Raw genomic sequence first — 17,966 nt, 5'->3', positions numbered from 1 at the left:
AATTGCAGGCTGAGCTTGTGCACCCGCAGCCGGACAGAGCTCTCGGAGAAGGAGTAGAAATGCACAGGCCTGTAGGCCAAGGCTCAGACTGTATTTCCACTGCATTCTGTTGGCCAACGCAAGCCATAGGATCAGACTCAGGAGGGTGGAGAGCAGATTTTCTCCTTGATGGGAAGATCTACAAGTCATGCTGCACACAGTTCGGAGTAGAAAGGGACGGCCCAGTTAGCAGATTATCACAGCTTTACTATTCGGTTCCCGATTAACTTTCCAGCGCACTCCTTTTGAGATGAACATGAGTCTGTGTCAGCTTCTGGGGTTGGCAGTTTGAAAACTTACTTATTATACCTGCTTGGAAACAAGCGAGTGGGGGAAGGGGATGAATGAAAGTGAGCTCCAGTGACTCAAGCTTCGTTCACGGGAGAGCACGGCTGGGCAGGGTGGAGGGAGCCGGACTTGTCATGGGGTGGAGGCCACGCAGCACGCGCCTGTGCAGTGACTACCCGCGAGCCTCTCGGAAGTTGGGGTTCGGCTTCTCCCTCCCACTCCCGGGCGCGCTCTGGTCACAGCCTCCAGTCGCCTGAAGGGCCTTCAGAGCAGCACAGGAACAATAAGCCACTCGCCTGGACCCGCTGTCTAGTGGCTACTCAGAGCCTGAGCCCCTCTGCGGTGTGGACAGGAGGTGTGTAGTAACGTGGTCACACATTCCACTCTATGTTGGCTCACACACAGGACATCGGTTTTTAAGAGAAGAATATTTCGAGCAAGGGATAAGTCTTTTGGCTGAAGGAATGCTAAAATATAGCCCAGCATTTCCCAGTTTAAGTCCTTCCCACACCTTTCCAATAAAGATCTCCACTCCCTGGGAGCCAGTTCCCAGAGGGTGTGAGGAGAGAGGCGAGGTTTAGGATTAGACACCACGGCCGCCCCACCGCATGACTGACACCTGCCCTGCCTGCTTCACTTCAGAGAGTAATTTGCAGTTCTGGGGAGAAGATGTCTTATCTCAGAAAGCTCTTCTGTAGAAGCCCACAAAACATGAGGAAACCTTTTTCTAGGGAGCTTTGGCAGTTCATGTTTTATTCTGTTACGGCGGCGGTGGTGGTGGCAGCACCTGATTGTAGATAGGGCATTGCATTTTGTGACTTTTGAATCTTTATGCCTTTGAAAGTTCCAGAAAGTTCCAGATGCTCATGATTATGGTAATTTATAGTAAGAAATACTGATGAAAATGGAAAATTCCTCCAAGTGTTTGCAGCCTTAAACGCAATGTTTGGGGTCTGTTGCAGCACTCTGAATAAAGCAGAGCCCCGTCCACTCCACAAGCTCCTCTCACCCTCTGTAAACCACAAAAACATCACTCAGCGCAGAGATTCACATCTCTGTGGCTGAGACAAGGAGGAGCCAGGTCTGCTCTCACTTGGGAGCCAGCCAGAGCCCAGATAGCATCTCCAGGCTGCACCCCCGGGTGTGATGCTCTCTCCGTGGGAGGCAGCCGGTGACCTCACCGGGAAGATGCAAACGGTTACTGGGGAGAGGATCTCCTGAGCAGAGACTGGCGAGAGCTTGGCTTCCCAACGCCCTTTCAAACAGAAAAGCCATTTTCTGTTCACCCTGTGTGGGGAGAAGCTCTGCAAGCCTGTTTCTTGAGTCACACAGTTCAGCTCTGCACAAACATGCTGGAAGGTAACCAGGCTTAAAAAAATAAAGCAGTTATAAATTTATAAAACCTTTGTCAAAAAATCAGAGCAAAGCTTGCTCCGGGGCAGTATAGCTCTAGAGAGGCCCCAGCCACATGAGAAAGCTCAGCTTTTGCCCTCTGATCCTTTCCTCCTGTCTTGGTACATGCTGTGTGGTGTAACAGACTGCCCGAGCATGGGTCATTTCTGCTAAACAGCAGCGCCTCGGGGGCCAGGAGGCTGTGAAGTCTGTGCCTGAGGGCAGGGGGAGGCCTCTGCCCACGGCAGAATCGCCTCACGGTGGCTGGAAGCAGACAGCAAGGGAGAAGTGCAGAGAAAGAGGGTTCGGGACCAGGGGAGTCCCCGAGGCCTCACCTCCACAGTCCCCTGCACACCCCTGGATGTGGGCTCTGCTCATCCCATGGGCAGCTCTGGAGTCCTCTCTGCAGTCTGAGTCTCACAGGCCCTGAGTGTGCCTGTCTTATGCAGTGGGGAATACCACTTCTGGGGACAGGCGGTGTGGCCAGAATGTGTTATTCTATTGCCATGAAGACAGTTTAATCACTTCTTCAAGTGATATTTATGGAAAACTAATCCAGGCAGACACATTCTGAGAGGGACATCACAGAACTGTCTCTTCTGCTTGTCATGTATCTACGTGGAAACAAGGCCTTGCTTTAATCAGCAAAGGGCTTTGGTTAGAAGCATCTGAGAGTTTAACAAAAAGGCTTTATCTGAGGGCTTCTCTAGCTTGTAAGTTTTTTAACTGCTAAAGGCTACAGACATTTTTGCCAAGTATTTAATGGACAGAATATTTTTATTAGCCCCAATAAGAAATTAGAGCCAAAGTCTGTGTGTTTCAGAGCCATCTATGGAGATGACCCCTGTGGCTCCTCTTTCTTTGCTGAGCTGTGTGCAGCTCACAGCCAAATTTGCCATCCCCGCTTCACAGTCGCGCAGGATTTGCAGGTGTCCATTTCTGAGTTTCGTCCTGGCTCCCTTCTTTTCTTACATACCTTTCTTAATTTCATCTTTTTACCAATTTTTGTCTTATTCCCATTTGTGTATTTTATTAGATACTGCCAATTTTTTTTTTCTTCCAGTACAAGACTAGTCTTGACAATCAATGTTCTGGGTTGTTTTACAGCTCTGTAGGGGTGGAGGTTCGCTTAGACATTTCTGTCCAACAGAAATGGAAAATATTCCTTTCCCAGGGAACAGATGATCTCATAACATATGGCTTATGGCCCTGTTGGAAAAGAACCAGTTTTGTGTCTAATGCAGCCCTCCTCTTCTAAAATTGGATACCTACCTGCACAAATGTTCTTTGGACTGGTTTCAAGCTCTTAAAATCGCTTCAGTAATTAATGAATTAAGTGCAATCTTTGACGTGAATTTGTATGAAATTATTAGGCATACTCCCTGAAAGTATGCCCTAACTAACAGAAGACTGAAAAATAGAGTAAACCTTAATATGTGCAAATTTTAAATAAATCAGCAGTCAGGAGAACCCCAGACGGAACAAAGAAAGCGACCAAAGAACTAACTGTACTACCAAAGCATGAAAAAAATTCCTCCAGGAAGAAGTTATGGAAGACAAACGCTGACCTACACAATGTTGAATGTGATGGGGCCTGAAGGGGAGCGTGGCTGGGAATTGTCCAGGAACTGCTGTAACTGCTAATTCTGCAACCATTACTCTTACACACTGGGGCTCACAGCTAAGTACGGTGGACACTCGAGTTACGACCAGCCTGACACATGCATGACTTGGGTCATGACCAGAATTTTAGTTTTAACTTATGACCAAGGTCATGAGTTACAACCCAAATGTTAGCCGCTTGGGCTTCCAGATGGTCTTAGGTCCAGATTTAACCCTTAAAGAACTCTGGAAGGAACAGGACAGCAGCCTTTCTGTGTGGGATCAAGTGAGAAATCCTGGGCCAGTGTCTCTCTGAGGACCCTGAGATTCGCCTGTGTGCAGGAGAGAGACTTTGGAGGCTGTGTAGAGGAGCCTGAGCCTTCACTGACCAACTTCAGTTACAACCTGCCCTCAGGAATGAGTTGTTTATGAGTCAAGAGGCCACTGTAAGTAAACAGCAGATAGCAGGATCCAGGCTTCTTACTTTTAGAGACAGAATTTATAAACAAGTAGAAAGAGGCTAAATGGGAATTGGAGATATTGGTGTGAATTCATGTTTGGCTTAATAGAGATGTGAATGGTTACGTATATAAATACTGGTAAATGCATGGGTCGGCACACACCCACATTTCCTTCCTCACTCAGCTGAGAGAGCCCAGGCACAATGAGAACTCTGGCCCCCAGATCCTGGTTCCTGACATCAGTGTCCAATCAAAAGATCCAAGACTTTCTGAAAAATGGCTGCTTTTAGGATTGGCACATGAATTGCACGCAATGAGTTTGGGTTCTCTTGTAATTTCAGAAAGTGAGTGAAGTAACTTGTTTTTTTGTTTTTGTTTTTGAGACAGGGTCTCACTATGTAGTTGAGACTGACCTGGAACTCACTATGTAGCTCAGGCTGATCTCGAACTCACAGCGATCCTCCTGCCTCAGCCTCCCGAGTGCTGAGTGAAGTAATTTATACAAAACAATGGTACTGGTTCAAAGAGGAACCAAATGATACAGTGCCCAGTCATCAAAGTTGGAATAATATAAGCAACAAGATAAGTAAAGTTGTATTGTATTATAACCCCAAATATAAGACATGTATCAGTAAATATGTGCTGATATAAATAAATGATCAAGGAAATAAATGGGAAAAATAAGGCAAATGCAGTGTACCACATGCAAACAAATTCTAAACAATGTAGATAGACTCTGTCTTCCAGGAGACACAACACAAGTCCCCATTCCTTAAATGACGTTCTTAGAAAAATTGCAGTGTGGCAGGGACAGGGGAGTAGGGGGGAACTTTAAACCCTGCGCCAGCCAGGTTTGGAGTCAACACTAACAGTCATAAGTCATAGTGATGACATGGACCTTTACATGACATGGTAGGGACAGAGACTCACGTCTGTATTCTCGCTGCTGAGAAGTCATACCCATCACCCATTCAATCGTGAGAGACATGACAAATACCAACTAAGGAAAAGAAGCATGACAACCAACTGAATATTACATTCAGTAGCCTGTCTGGGACAGAAAAAAGATAGTAGGTAAAAACTAAGAAAAACTTCATAAACTATGGAAATTAGTTGATAATGTATCAATATTGGTTCATTAACTGTGACAGATATAAGAATGATTTTGGGTTGGCAACATGGGTCACTCTGTTCCGTCTTTGCAAGCTTTGTAAATCTAAAACTACTATAAAATAAAACATTTACTTTCATTTCAGGAGCCACATTAAACTAATCCAAGTGAGGTATGTTTGGCCAAACATCTGTTAACACCACAAAAAGAGACAAAAACAAAAACAACCCTCAGAAACCGTCACAGATCATTGTTCAAGAAACATGACAACTTAAGAAAACGTGATATTCTGCATCAGACCAGGGACCCTCAAAGACACTAGGAGAAACACAGGTGAAACACACGGTCTGTACTTCAGTTGGTAACCCTGTGCCCACCCTGGTTCCTTAGTCTGGATGGGTGTGTCTGGATTCAGCAGCACAGTCAGGAAAGCTGGGGGTAAGAACACAGAGACTGCATCTTCCCCAGCTTCTCTGAGAAGCTGCAGTTCTTTGGAAGTGAAAAGCTCCACACAGTTATTTTGGCAAAACGAAAGGAAAAGTAAAAAGATCAGGGAGCAGTAGAGGACAGGGAGGACTAGGTAGGAGGAGCACAGAGGACTTTCAGGACACTGAAAACACTCGACTCCGTGTATAATACTGTAATGACGCGTGTGGAACACACAGTGCCAAGAGAGAACCTTGAAGGAAAGTGTGGGCTTTGGGTACTATGATGTGTCAGAGAAGGGCACCTGTTACCGTTTAGATCGAGTGTCCGCAAAGACTCATGTTTGAAGCTGGGCTTCTAGAAGGCAACTCCATCATGGTGGCGCTATACTCAGCAGCGGATCAATCCACTGATAGACCATCGCTGACCATGCTGGTAGGAGGTTGGGCCTGGTCAAAGAGGGGTCATGGCAGCTGTGACCCAGAAGGTTTCCATCCTGGCCCCGACCTTCATTGTCTGCTTCCGGCTGCCATGATGTGAGCAGCTTTTGGCCACCAAACCCTTCCTGCCCTGGAGCCAGCAGCTACGGATTGAAGCCTCTGAAAATCATAAGCCAAAGGAAACCTCTCCTCAATTTAAGTTGTAGGTGCCGGGTATTGATTGTGTCCCCGTGAGGAGAAAGTAACTCAGACAGTGATATTCAGAGAGGAGATACTGCCACTGGGGGAGCCAGTGCTTGTGTGGGGCCACGGCGAATATGGGAAATCGTTGTACTTTCCATTTTGCAGTGAACCTAAAACTGCTCAAAACATGAAAACAAAAATAAGAATTTTTTTAAATAGGTGAGTGACGAAGAATAACAGATATGTGTGGACTGGAAGCAAGGTTTGTTCTGCCATTTTCCCAATGGAAGGATAAAGTTGGAATTAATATATGTTTAAGAATGACATGACCACTAACACTTAAGGAAGACTGCCCAAGTCACAGTGACTTCCTGATGGGGAAGAAGTATAAGAAGTCAGGCAAGTAACTGTACACTAGCATTTGTCTGGAGACATTTCCAACAAAAGCTCAGGGAAGTCTTTTTTCTTTCTTTCTTCCCAACTCTTAGTGGCAAAATACCCCTTCCTGCCATTCTCAACAAAAGTGATGTCTTCCTGGCGTGGATGTTAACAACTGGGACACAGGAGTTCATGAGGCCTCTTTCTCCATGTGACCCGGTCACCTGTCCCTTTACACGCAAGAGGCCTAACAGTTACTCCCACACAAGCAGGAAAAGAATGGTCTCTGTCTCGCGGACCTTGTGGAGACCAAGCTCTGCACATGGCCATGTCTGGCAGAGAAGCTCAGCCTGAGGGGAGCTCCTGGTCCTCGCTTGGACAAGCTATCCGTGCAGGCCTCTCCAGAGGCATCTAGAAAGAGATGTCCTGGAACTGTTGTTGAGGATATTCAGGGGTCGGCCCCAGTTCTCAGTCCTGACAGTGGTTCTCCCTCACTGGCTGGTGTAACAATGCCCCGTTCAGCTTCCATAGGGTTACTCACCAGTACTGAAAACTGTGCCAGCCACCGTGTAGGTAACGGGGAAGAGGGAGCAGATTCAGAGACAGTGACGATGGTGATGATGAATTATGTGATAACATTTCTAAAAGGTCAAGTGCTGTGCCACAAACACTGACTCATTTAATCCTTAGCCTAATTCAATAAGATTCATTTTATTTATCTCTGCTTCTCCCTCCAGGAAGCTAAGAAACATAATCACTTGTTTAAGGTCAAATAGGAAGCAAGGTGATTAAGTGTGTGTCCTTTGAAATGCATCAAACCAATGTTCAAAGCCCATTGTGTCTCACATTAGTTATTGACCTTTTAGATGGCTCATTTCACCTCTTTGGCCAGTGTTCAATAAGTACAGGATAAAATCAGCATAACTTTACGAGTGTGTCTTGGTTCATGAATATCTGCCTCAAGTTTGCGGATGGGAAAAGGACCTCATGTGTTCAGAATTTGCAAACATATGCTAAGTGCCTTACAGATATGAACTCATTTTATTCTCTCAACACAACATAAAATAAGGGGTTTCTATTTTCTCCATTTGACTGATGAAGAAATATGTCCAAAACCCTAATTAGCTTTCCGAAGGCCATCCAACAAGTCAGTGGTCCAGCTGCAGTTCAAGTCCAATTCTGTCTGTTCTCTTACCTTGGATCTTAATGACCTGCTATAGCCCCTCACCGTGACAGGGATTCCAAACTGAGTTCAGTGTTCAGTTCCTTCTAGGAAACATTTTTTTTTTTTTTCATTTTAATTGAGGACTAAATCCAGAAGATCGTCTGCCACTGATATAAATTTTAAGCTGAGGGAGTCTCAGTTGGATTGAGTGGAGCTTTTAATCATGGGATTGGGATTGTTGTTAGAAGCACCTTGGAAAGAAGAGCCACTTCCGGTGAAGAAACAATGCATTTGGAAGAAAAGGAAGTGTGGAGGCGGGTAGAGAGAAGGAAGGTACAAAAAGCTTGAGACATACAAAGGAGGTTCTTTTGTGTTTAGAAACAACCCTGCAACTTACCCAAATTACCTTGCCCATGCTGCAGTGCCTGGCAAAAAGGCAATGTTTCCCATGCCTCCGAACAGTTTTGGGGAAAGACGAGGCTGTTGTGTTAGCTTTTCCATTGCTGGACACAACACCGACGCAGCCTCGAGGAGGAGAGGGTTACTTTGGCTCGTGCTTCAGTTCGCACTGGGCTGCTCCAAGGCAGGAATGTCGGGACAAGGCAAGAGGGGGAACCCCCGAGGACCATAAATAGTACCCAAGGCCACGTCTCACGGCCCACTGAGGCAGACTCACGAGCATGCTTTCATAATCTGCCGGACGTTGCTTAACCCAGTGAAGTTGCGTGTCGGAATTAAGTCAACGGTCACAGACGTGAAATCGATTCCAGCCTGAGCCAGCACTGGACACTGGTGGTAGGGGCTGCTGTGGGAGTTGCCATGAGAAGAATCACGGGGCTGCCCAAGTTCAGCTGGAAAAACAAAATGCCTTGGCCCGTGAGGGATGCGTGCCGCAAGCCGTGGAGTGGGAGGACCCACACACGTGCCAAGAGTTTGTCATTCCTGCTCGGGGTGTGTGTGTGTGTGTGTGTGTGTGTGTCACAACCTGGATGTGTCCTCAGGAAGAGTTAACAGGACCTGGGTCCAACTGCAGAGCCAAAATGTCCCCAGCACCGCACTTCCGCCTACCCAGCAACTGAGGGCAAAACAGCACTGACAGCAAGAAAGGGCCTCATTTGAATTTCTTTGGTTTTAATTATTTTGAAAGGAGAAGCAAGCCACCCATGCCAAGACCCTTTGGGAAGAACTAAAACCCCAGGCGATTCAGGCCAGCTGGATGGGGGCGGAGGGGGGAGTTCCAGCCAATTAGCCCTCCTTTGTGACCGTCATCCTTTGTCCCACCCTCCGGAAGCCCTAATAGCACTCCTGTGTCAACAGGACCTCCGGAGGGGGAAAGAGCGGTGAGCCAAACCTCAAGAGGAAGGGAAAAAGAAAAAATGAAGACAAATCTGGAATTTCAGCCCCAAAGTGGACCCTTGACTGGCTTAACTGCTGTCATTATATTTTATAGAGACCTCCCTGGGCTCTCCAGGCGCTGGGAGCGCTGGGAGCTGCTGGCTGGCAGGCTGGGCTCCCCTCTGGAGTCTTGTTACTGCCTTGCCAAACAGGCTTGTCCAGCATCTCAAAGTCAGCAGTCTCCACCTCGTCTCCCCAGTGGCTCAAACTTTCCATGGCCAGACTATTAAAGGGAAAGCAGCCTACGGTTGCCCTTAATGAGCAGCTTTTTACGGGGTGCCAAATGCCCATACAGGACTCCAGAAGCCCAAAGCAATCTCTGGCTTCCAGAAGCCTCAGCCTGACCCAGAGGCAGAAACCAGACCTGGTGAACTCAGTCTCCAGGGAAACTGCCTGACCTGGGGTGGGGGAGGGGGTGTCGGGAGAGGTGTGGGGCACTGGAGTCACCACTCAGGCTGACCCCAGCTCCGCTGAGATCTGGCAGGAGCAGCCCCGGGCCTCGGAGGGCAGTGGCCCTAGAGAAAGGAGGACAGGAAGTCTCTAGCACCTGCCTTTCAAGGAAGGTGGAAACCATAAACGGAGTGTTCTCTTGACTGTAGATTTAGATGCACAGAAATGGACTTGATGCTGTGATCTTAATTGTGATGTCAACTTGAATGCATTAAGAGATTCCTAACAAACAAACAAAAAAGAAACTCCTATTGGATCGTGGATCACAGTTCTGGGTGTGTCTGTAGATGACTGACAGGTAGGTTGCCAACTGAGGAGAGAGGGCCCGCCCCAGAAGAGGTGGCACCAACCAATAGGCTTGGAGCCTGGATGGAATAAAAAGGGAAGGAAGTGTGCTCCTTGCTTCACCGTCCTCTTAGGACGTTCACTTCCAGTTCCTTCAGGCTTCCAGCACGGACCCTTTGGCTTTCACACACACACCAGACCGTGCAGCACTCTCCAGGCTTTGCCCTTCACCGGATGTTCCAGTCCTCCAGTGCACAGCCGACTCTGCATTCTTCCACCTCTACTCCACAGGCGGTCGTTGTGAGCTTACCTGCTAAGTTCTTCGTGCAGTCATAGACCTACGCCCTGTTCTCCTAGTGAGCCTCACTAACACAGAAGCAGAGTTTGAAATAGAGACAAACACAGAGGGGATCTACTTCACCAAGCTAGAAAAGCGTTCAGTTCGAGGAGGCCAGAGAGCGCCAGAGGTGAGAGACCAGGAGAGCGCGGGGCCGGGGCTGGAGGAGGGAACGTGGGAAGCTGTGGGAATGGGACTCGGGCAGGGCGCCTGGCGTTCCTCTGTCCCCAGCCACACCTTAAAGTTTCTGTAAAATCCAGTAAATACTTAGATGGCCCTCTTTGGGGACAGCAAACAAGAAAAGGCCTGCGTTTCTCTCCAGGGTCAATTTGGCAAAGAGGAAGTTGTGTGTTGGCAAATTCAGGTCACCGAGATGAGGGACCAGGGGGACACTAAACGGGTGACAGTGAAGTTTCCGGTGCTTTCTTCATTTGGTTCTCAGCAGAAGCAGGGTGACCTGGCAAGTGCCCCCCCTTTAATAGTTTCTCAGTGTTTGTTTAGGATGGATTAGGACCCTACTGGAAAGTGGTCAGGCATACAAACTTAGGATTTAATATCTGGCTCTGAAATCCAGATCCGCTTTACTATGTCATCCTAACTGGCAATTTCCTCATTTATTAAATGAGAATAAAATAACTTTTGTGTTGTGGCAGTTCGGGGGAATGAACCCAGGGCCTTCACACTGGATACATCTCCAGCCTTTTGAAACGTTTTCAGACACAGACTGGGTTTGAATTTGCAGCCCTCTGGCCTCAGCCTCCCGGCATGCTGAGCTGCGCCTGCCACTCACACCCGGCAACCCATTTGCTTTCGCGATCCCCGCATGTCTGGACCGACGACGTCAGCCGTGTGAAACTCGTGCAGCAGTAACTGGCACTGGTCACCCTGCTCTGGGTCCTCTGCCTCTGAGTGGTGGTGATGGCAGCGGTGGCAGGGCGCCTGCAGAGCTCTTGTTATTAGGGAAAGAGCGAGGAGGGCCAGTTCGCGGTTCAGGACACGGAGACGTCATCCTGCAGGAGTCCTCCGGCTCTTCGTGGTCCAAGCTGTGAGCTTGTCCCCGCGGCCCATCTCCGTCAGCTCCTGGTGTCCACGCTGTCCACGCTTGCGGTGTGGTGAGGGAGGAGGGTGCCGATGGCCTGCACGGGAGAGAGGGAGCCGGTCGGCTTTCCTGCTCTGCTGACTTCTCTTCCAGGGAGACGACGAGTGTGTGCGTGTGTGTGTGTGCTCCTTTCCCCAATTTGAATTTCATTAACTTCCTCTGCGTCTGTTGGGGAGAAGCACCGTTCCCAGGACTTCCGCCAACCTGCTCTGACACAGCCACTTTCCCCTCTTCCTTCCGGTCCAACAACAGAACCACGCGCACGGGCTGTGCACGCTGCCTCGGTCTCGGGTTTATCAACTGGTTTTTAGTGCACAAGACAATGCCTCCTCCAATGTGCAGAAGCCGAAAAGGGTGAGAAGTTTCAGGAGACGCTGCCGGGGGTGGCTCGCAGAAACCAGCCGGTGACGCCCAGCCGGCCATCTCCACACAGGCAGCACAGCCCAGCGCGCCGAGAAGGCTTTGACAAAAAGCCTTGGTGCCCCTTCCAGCCTGCCTTGAGCACCAGAGCTGGGCCCTGGAGAATGAGAGCCGGACTGTTCAGTGCATCACAGAACTTCCAGAACTTCGTGTCTTCCCGGGCACAGCTGGGAAAATGAAAGTAGTCCTTTGCTAGAATCAAAGCTGGAAGGCACTTTGGTGTGCTCAGAGGCAAAGGCCCTTGAGGCCAGAGGAGGAATCAAGTGACTTAAAAAAAAAATTGTTAGTAACAAGCTCTCTTTGAGGAAAAAAAAAAAGCACCATATTTCACGCCGAGATGGGTGTGACATTGATAAATGCTCTTTTTCCCTGTCCAACCTCACTTCTGGGAGATTCGTTTCTTTAAAAACAAACGTGCACCACAGTCCGTCATCGCTGGATGACATCGGCGTGTTTTGTGAGCTGTTCACCTTGCGCTTTGTTCTCTCCCTGGTAATGAGGTGGGAAGACTCATTTTACACAGTGATGGGAAAAAAACAGCCTCCAGATCAGACCTGGTTTTTGAATCACAACTCTGTTTTCTAAACTTTATTGTGTTATAGTTTCCTTTCCCCAGATGGAAAATAAGAAAATGCCTATGCCGTGGACGTGGAAGGACCTGAGTGGAACGGTGCCTGCAGCCCTCGCTAGTGCTCGTCATGTGGAAAGAGCCCTACGTGTGCCGACCTGTGGGGCCCTCTGGTATCGATCTCAGGTGTGCATCCTGGGAGCCGCTTCATCTGCAGACCGGAGGACAACGGAGTGACCTGCCCATGGTGACACGTGTAGCTCAGGTCCAGAGGGGAGTGGACTGAGAGCTTCTCTCCATCAGAGCCCACAGTCTGGCCGCCTTCATGCAAGAGACAGAAAGGGGACCCACAGCTGCTCCCCACGCAGGACACAGCCAGAGATGCCTTAGGCCGACCCCGGGGGATGCCAGCACCTTGACTCTGGCTGCCTGGGATCCTCTCCCCTGAGAAATAAAGTGTTACTATTTATTAGCCCATCTGTTTAAGGTATATTTTAAAATTTATTTGTTAGTACATATTTGCCACACATAGTGATCACACTCATCACAGGGAGTTCGTACCTGTACGTAATGTCTTAGTTCTTCTTTTTCCCAGTCCCTCCCTTCAACCCTTCGTTCCTTCCCCTTGAAGAAAGCCTTGTTTGCACTTCTTCCCCTGCATTCTTTTTTTAATACCCCTTCCGCTCTGTTCCTTTTCTTCTTCTTCTCCCTACTTTGCTCCCCTTCCCATTTGAAAAATGTTTCCCCCTTCCTGATATCTACCCTCTCTTTCACTCCTTATTTACTCTCTGGGGAGCTGGGGATGTAGCTCAGTGGCACTGCACCTGCCTGACAAGCACAAGGTCCTGAGTTCAATTCCCTGTACTAAGGAAAAAAATACTCTTTGGGTGTCTCACACAAGAGAAACAATGCAATACTTAAACTTGTGTGTCTGATGTATTTCACGTCTCCAGGTGCATCCCTTTAGCTAAAAATGACTCCAGTTGATCCTTCTGTACGGCAGAGTAGCACTCCACTGTGTACCACATTTTCTTTATCCACTCATCTGCTGGTGGGCACATGGGCTGCTTCCTAAATTATCTCTTATAAATTCTGCTGTTATAAACATGGATGTGCATATATTGCTGCAGTATGATGCTTTTTAGCTCTTGCAGGAAGAGACTGTGAAAGGAAACAGTTGCGTCAAAACCTCCAGTTGTAGTTTTTTGAAGGATCTATACTGATTTCCACGGGAGTCGTACGGATTTACATCCACCGCCTTTAGAGATAAGGTATGTTCTTATAGCACCCTGAACAAAGTAAGACAGGGAGGCAGCTGTGCTCAGAGGGGCATGGAGAGTGGTGGAGCTGTCGCCCCCATCCAGCCCACAGGGACAAGGACAGATGGCGGCGGAGCTGAACCGACACGAGCGCTGTAAATGCGCCTGAAACCAGCCACTGCCCAACCCACAGCTGGGAGGAAATGTCCTCTCTCCTTCCGCCAGCCTGCGGTCTCCTGCCAGTACTTCCCATGGTCAGCGCCGACTGCAAGCCAGGTCAGGAGAGCCCAGGGACGGGGAACCTAGAGGCCAATATCGCAGAGCACAGAGAGAGGCTGAGGAGAGCCAGGTGGGCCAGCGGGGAAGAATCCAAGCATGGTGGATGTGGGCTTCAAATCCATCCTCTCCATCACTAGCTCTTTTGCCTCATGAGTCAACAGTTGCCAACCCCTCCGCAGCTGCAAAGCCCAGAGTACCTCAGCCCCTTGTCCCCTGAGTTGCACCTCTCCCAGGAGGTGTCAAGGCACGAGAAGCACTTCCGGTTGACCAGAAGTATTTCCCTCCGGGTTTGTGCCGCTCACCCCCGCCCCCCACTCTGCATCCCAGCTCCTCCTGTTTGGGCCCCTGATCCGCCTCTTCCTTCATCCACTGCTTGCAGCAGCTCTGGGATTCATTGTTGCCCTTTGCTCTACTTTCGAATACAAAGCTCCCTCTTGCCTCTGTCCCAGGCCTCACCTGGTCTTCCAGAGCCTAGGAGGTTTCCTTCCACAGCAGAGTGGATAGGGAAAAGTAAACATTCAGCAAAAGGTGTCCCTCTCAGCCAGGAATTCTCGGGGTCTCCCCAAATTTGTTGTCAGTGCGTATCTGGGGGTGCAGCTGGGAGCGGCACCGGAGAGAGCACTGGTTAAGTTGGCATCATTGTTACCTTCACCATCATCACCACTAACAGCCCTAGTGTTGTCCCTTCACCTAAGTGAGGATACACAGGAGCCCTGCAGTGGACCCTGTGGAGAACGATTAAAATCGGAAAGGCCGGGCCGCCGGGGAGAGGCTACACTGCAGCTGTTCTCCCGAAACCTCTGCTGCACATCCTGCTTCAGAGCGCTGAGCTGCAAGCCATGAAAACTGCGTTCCTGGCTTTGGGTGAGTGTGATGGAAGAGGGAAGAACCGTGCCCAGAGGAGGGGTTTTTGTTTTGCTTTGAACCCTGACACAGACCTCGTCCGTAAGCGTCCTGCTTTTTCAGGTGCCTGTCCACACTAAAATCCATTTCCCATCTACATGTACAGCGAGTTCGAGCTTGCCCCCATGACTTCACTTTTGTTTGCTTCTGCAGTCTGTCAAATATATGACATACAGAAGACGTCAAAGGCTGCAGAGGCTGGCTTGCAGGTTATTGAATCTTTTATTTTAAATTAGCTGTTTTTTTGGGGGGGGATAGTCTCGCTATTCACTTCAGGCTGGACTTGAGCTCGTGGTGATCCTCCTGTCTCAGCCTCCTGAGGGCTGGGGTTACAGGCGTGGGCCACAGCTTTTTACTACATATTTATGCAAAGTTTTGCTGTACATGTACCTAGTGAATACTTCGGTCAGATTCATACATGCGTCGCCTTCCCGCGTTACCCCTCCCTATCCTGATTACATGTTCACTCATCGATTTCCTTGCTCTACCTGGTGAACTTCAATGCCTACATCGTGCGTGGGGATGACACAGCTGAGCGCACGCCCACGCCCACGCAGTCTCCTCCGAGCAATGTGCGGGTAACGGGTGGGCCCGGGCCGCAGCTCTCCTGTCCCCAGCCTTCCCCTGCCGTCCCCGCCACTCGGGAGGGGAGCTGCTCAGTCCTGCTCCTCGCAGGGACCAGCAGTGCAGAGGTCGGAGCCCTGCGAAGCAGTGGACGGACTGAGCCCCCAGACACCCACACCATGACCTGTGACCTTCCCACCTGCAGCTCCCGGGGAGACCCCGCCCAGAGGCTTCTCCAGCTTCTTCCCCTCAGGCCTCCCCAATAAACCTCCCCCCGGAAGTTGTGGGTGCGCAGAGAGTGACCCAAGGGTCTGCAGCCGGAGGGAGCCCACCTGTCTGCCCGTTGTCGACATCTTGCACGCTCACCACCTTCACCTCTTTTCTCGTCCCAAGTGTCTGTTTCTCCACTTCTGCCTTCGACCACTACCCCAAGTAAACGGCCTGCACAAACGGCCTCCTCGCAGGCTCACACGGGAGTGCAGGGCCTGGGCACCTCTAGACTCTCCGGGGAAGCCACAGCGGGGCTTCTCGATGCGATGCAGATTACACTGTCACGGCCTTGTCAAATCCAGGTCCCACCCGGACCCCTCTGAGCCTGCTTATTTTCTCCACTCCACTCAGCACCGTGACACGGCCTTGTGTGGTGGTGGCGTTTCTGAGACGTCCATCCTGCCCCCAGCGAGGGTCTGTGCCCAGGGCCTGACATTAGGTAGGCATTAAGACGTGTTTGCCAAGTAGCTAGTGGAGGACGTGATTTTCATTATTCACGCTGTATCAGACGAAGGGAAAGAAACTTCCCGTCAGCTTCTTTGTTTGAGCGGCTTTGTGATGTGTTTATCCAACAGTGGATGATAAATGTAATAAAAATGGCTAAAAAGCCTTGTGCCAATAACAGTCTTGGGGAGGATAGAAAAGCAAAGACCATTTATCTTGATCAAAAGCTAGATGTAATCAAGGCTGGATTTGCCCACGGATATTTAGCTTTATAACTACAGACTTCAAGCTATAAAAACACCAGTATTATTGAAATGCCTGCAGGCAAAATTACTCTATTATTGTGAGGTTAAATGGCCCAGCCCCAAATCCCCTATTTTGCCTTTGAAATAATCATTTTTAAAGTGATCTGCACAGAGTTTCCTCAGGAATGCGACTGGCACAGTCACACAGATCACACCCTTCCTTGCCTGATGAATGCACAAGAGAAGATGCATCTCCTGTAGGAAAATGTTTCCTTGACCCACAAAGGGAAGTCCTAGAAAGAGGAAACAATGTCCAAGTCCTCAGAAATTGGGGAGCCTGGCCCTCCTGCAGAGGCTGGACCTGCACTGCCTGCCATGGGAGCCTGCATACCTGAATTAACCATTGTGCTAACTCCTCCGGAGTGCGCAGGCTGACTCATGTTGTACATTCATCAGGTATCGTGAACAGCTACCAGGACAGGCTTGGTCGGTCGGTGCTGATGAGGAGGCAGGCGGAACTGGGAAGAGCATGATTTGTACTCTTAAAGTCCACTGCAACTTTTAGCAGGAATCGTATGAACTATTTCTCTTCTCCTTTGAAGACATTCATCTGTGGTTTTGCCAGAGTCTAAATTAGCTTCTGGTTTCCATGGCCAACCTGACCCTCGTGAACACTTCTGATTACTCTTTCAAATTAGAAATGGGTCGAGTCCACTCAACAGGGACTGCGGCATGAGCACATGAGAACAAGCTGTCATGTGTAAGTTGGATGCTATGACACGAGCTATGGTTTGAAATAATCCTCTTTGAAACTAGAGATCTGTTTTGAGGACTCTTCCTAGACAAAGCTGCTGTGTCATGACGTGAACGGGTGCCCAGGGGGCACATCTCACCGGCCCACTGAGGGCTGTCCCTACTGCAAATGCCGAGCTGCACTGCAGGATACCTCAGGAGACTCGTCTGTCCTTATCTCAGTGAGGGGCCCTAGAGCAAAGGAGGAAAGAAGTTCTAGATCCATCACCTACTGCTAGACACACCACCTCGAATGCATGTCCTCAGATAACAGTGTGTTGCTGTATTTCACAAACCTGGGGATTGCCGGGCAGAACTGGGTGGCTTCCCTTTGCCAGGTGGTGCAGCTGGTCACTGAAGTGCTGCGTGCAGTGGGAAGCTCAGCTGTCCTAGGAGCAGACACGTGGGCCCTCGTCCTTCAGGGCATACCACATGACCCATGATGTCTCCCTCATCCTGCAGCCCACCTGAGCTCCTGTACACCAAGAAAGCTGTCCAGCAGACACGCCCCCATGTGCCGGCGCTCACCAGACTCCTGCTGGTCACACTGCCATTGTCCCCAAGTCCCTTGCTCAAGCCCAGCGCCAACATGGGATGGGGGTTCCACAAGGGAATAAAGCCCAGGGAACATGGTTCTGTGGAAGAGAAGAAATGTGAGATGCAGACAGGACGCTGCAGAGGAAGATGTGCCTGCAGAGCTTGATAGCTGACTTCCAGTTAGAAGGTGGGCTCTGACCGCAACAGGTGGGTCACTGTGGGTGTGACTCGGAGGAGTCCATGTCCCTCCCCAGCTTCCACCTTAACGTCTCTCGGCTTCCTGTCCACCATGCCTTGAGCTGCTCTCCTCTGCCAGGCCCTCCCACCATGCCACTCTGCTTGGAGCCAGCTGACAGCAGACTGCAAATTCTACAAAATGTTGGCCACGATGAACTCCTCCTCGTATCAGGTTGCAGCTGTCAGGTACAGTGTCTCGGTGATGAGGGAAGTGTCGGAGACCATGACCCTGATGGGAATTTGAGCATTACAGGAGTTACCTGGCGTTTTTCATACAATCAGACTCATTGCAACGATCTTGTGACCAATGGGGGAGGCCGAATGGTCTGAAGGGGCTGAGGGGAGAATGGAACAATTCCATTGTAATTCTTTCTCTGCCAGCGTACAGCAGTGAAAA

The 17,966-nt window shown here is 49.7% G+C and overlaps 1 long non-coding RNA gene across 1 annotated transcript; it reads left to right on the top strand.

Annotated features, from left to right (window-relative positions):
- The first annotated feature begins 9,662 nt into the window (after nt 1-9,662).
- Nucleotides 9,663-12,511, top strand: LOC104873645. The gene is made up of 2 exons (XR_004517400.1): nt 9,663-10,082; nt 12,074-12,511. It is a non-coding gene; the product is annotated as an uncharacterized LOC104873645 (long non-coding RNA).
- Nucleotides 12,512-17,966: the final 5,455 nt, after the last annotated feature.

This window comes from Fukomys damarensis, unplaced genomic scaffold, assembly GCF_012274545.1.
Source record: "Fukomys damarensis isolate Sample0158 unplaced genomic scaffold, DMR_v1.0_HiC HiC_scaffold_16, whole genome shotgun sequence".
Lineage (NCBI taxonomy): Eukaryota > Metazoa > Chordata > Mammalia > Rodentia > Bathyergidae > Fukomys > Fukomys damarensis.
The sequence above is the reverse complement of the archived record's forward strand: the minus strand, read 5'-3'. Positions and strand labels throughout refer to the sequence as shown.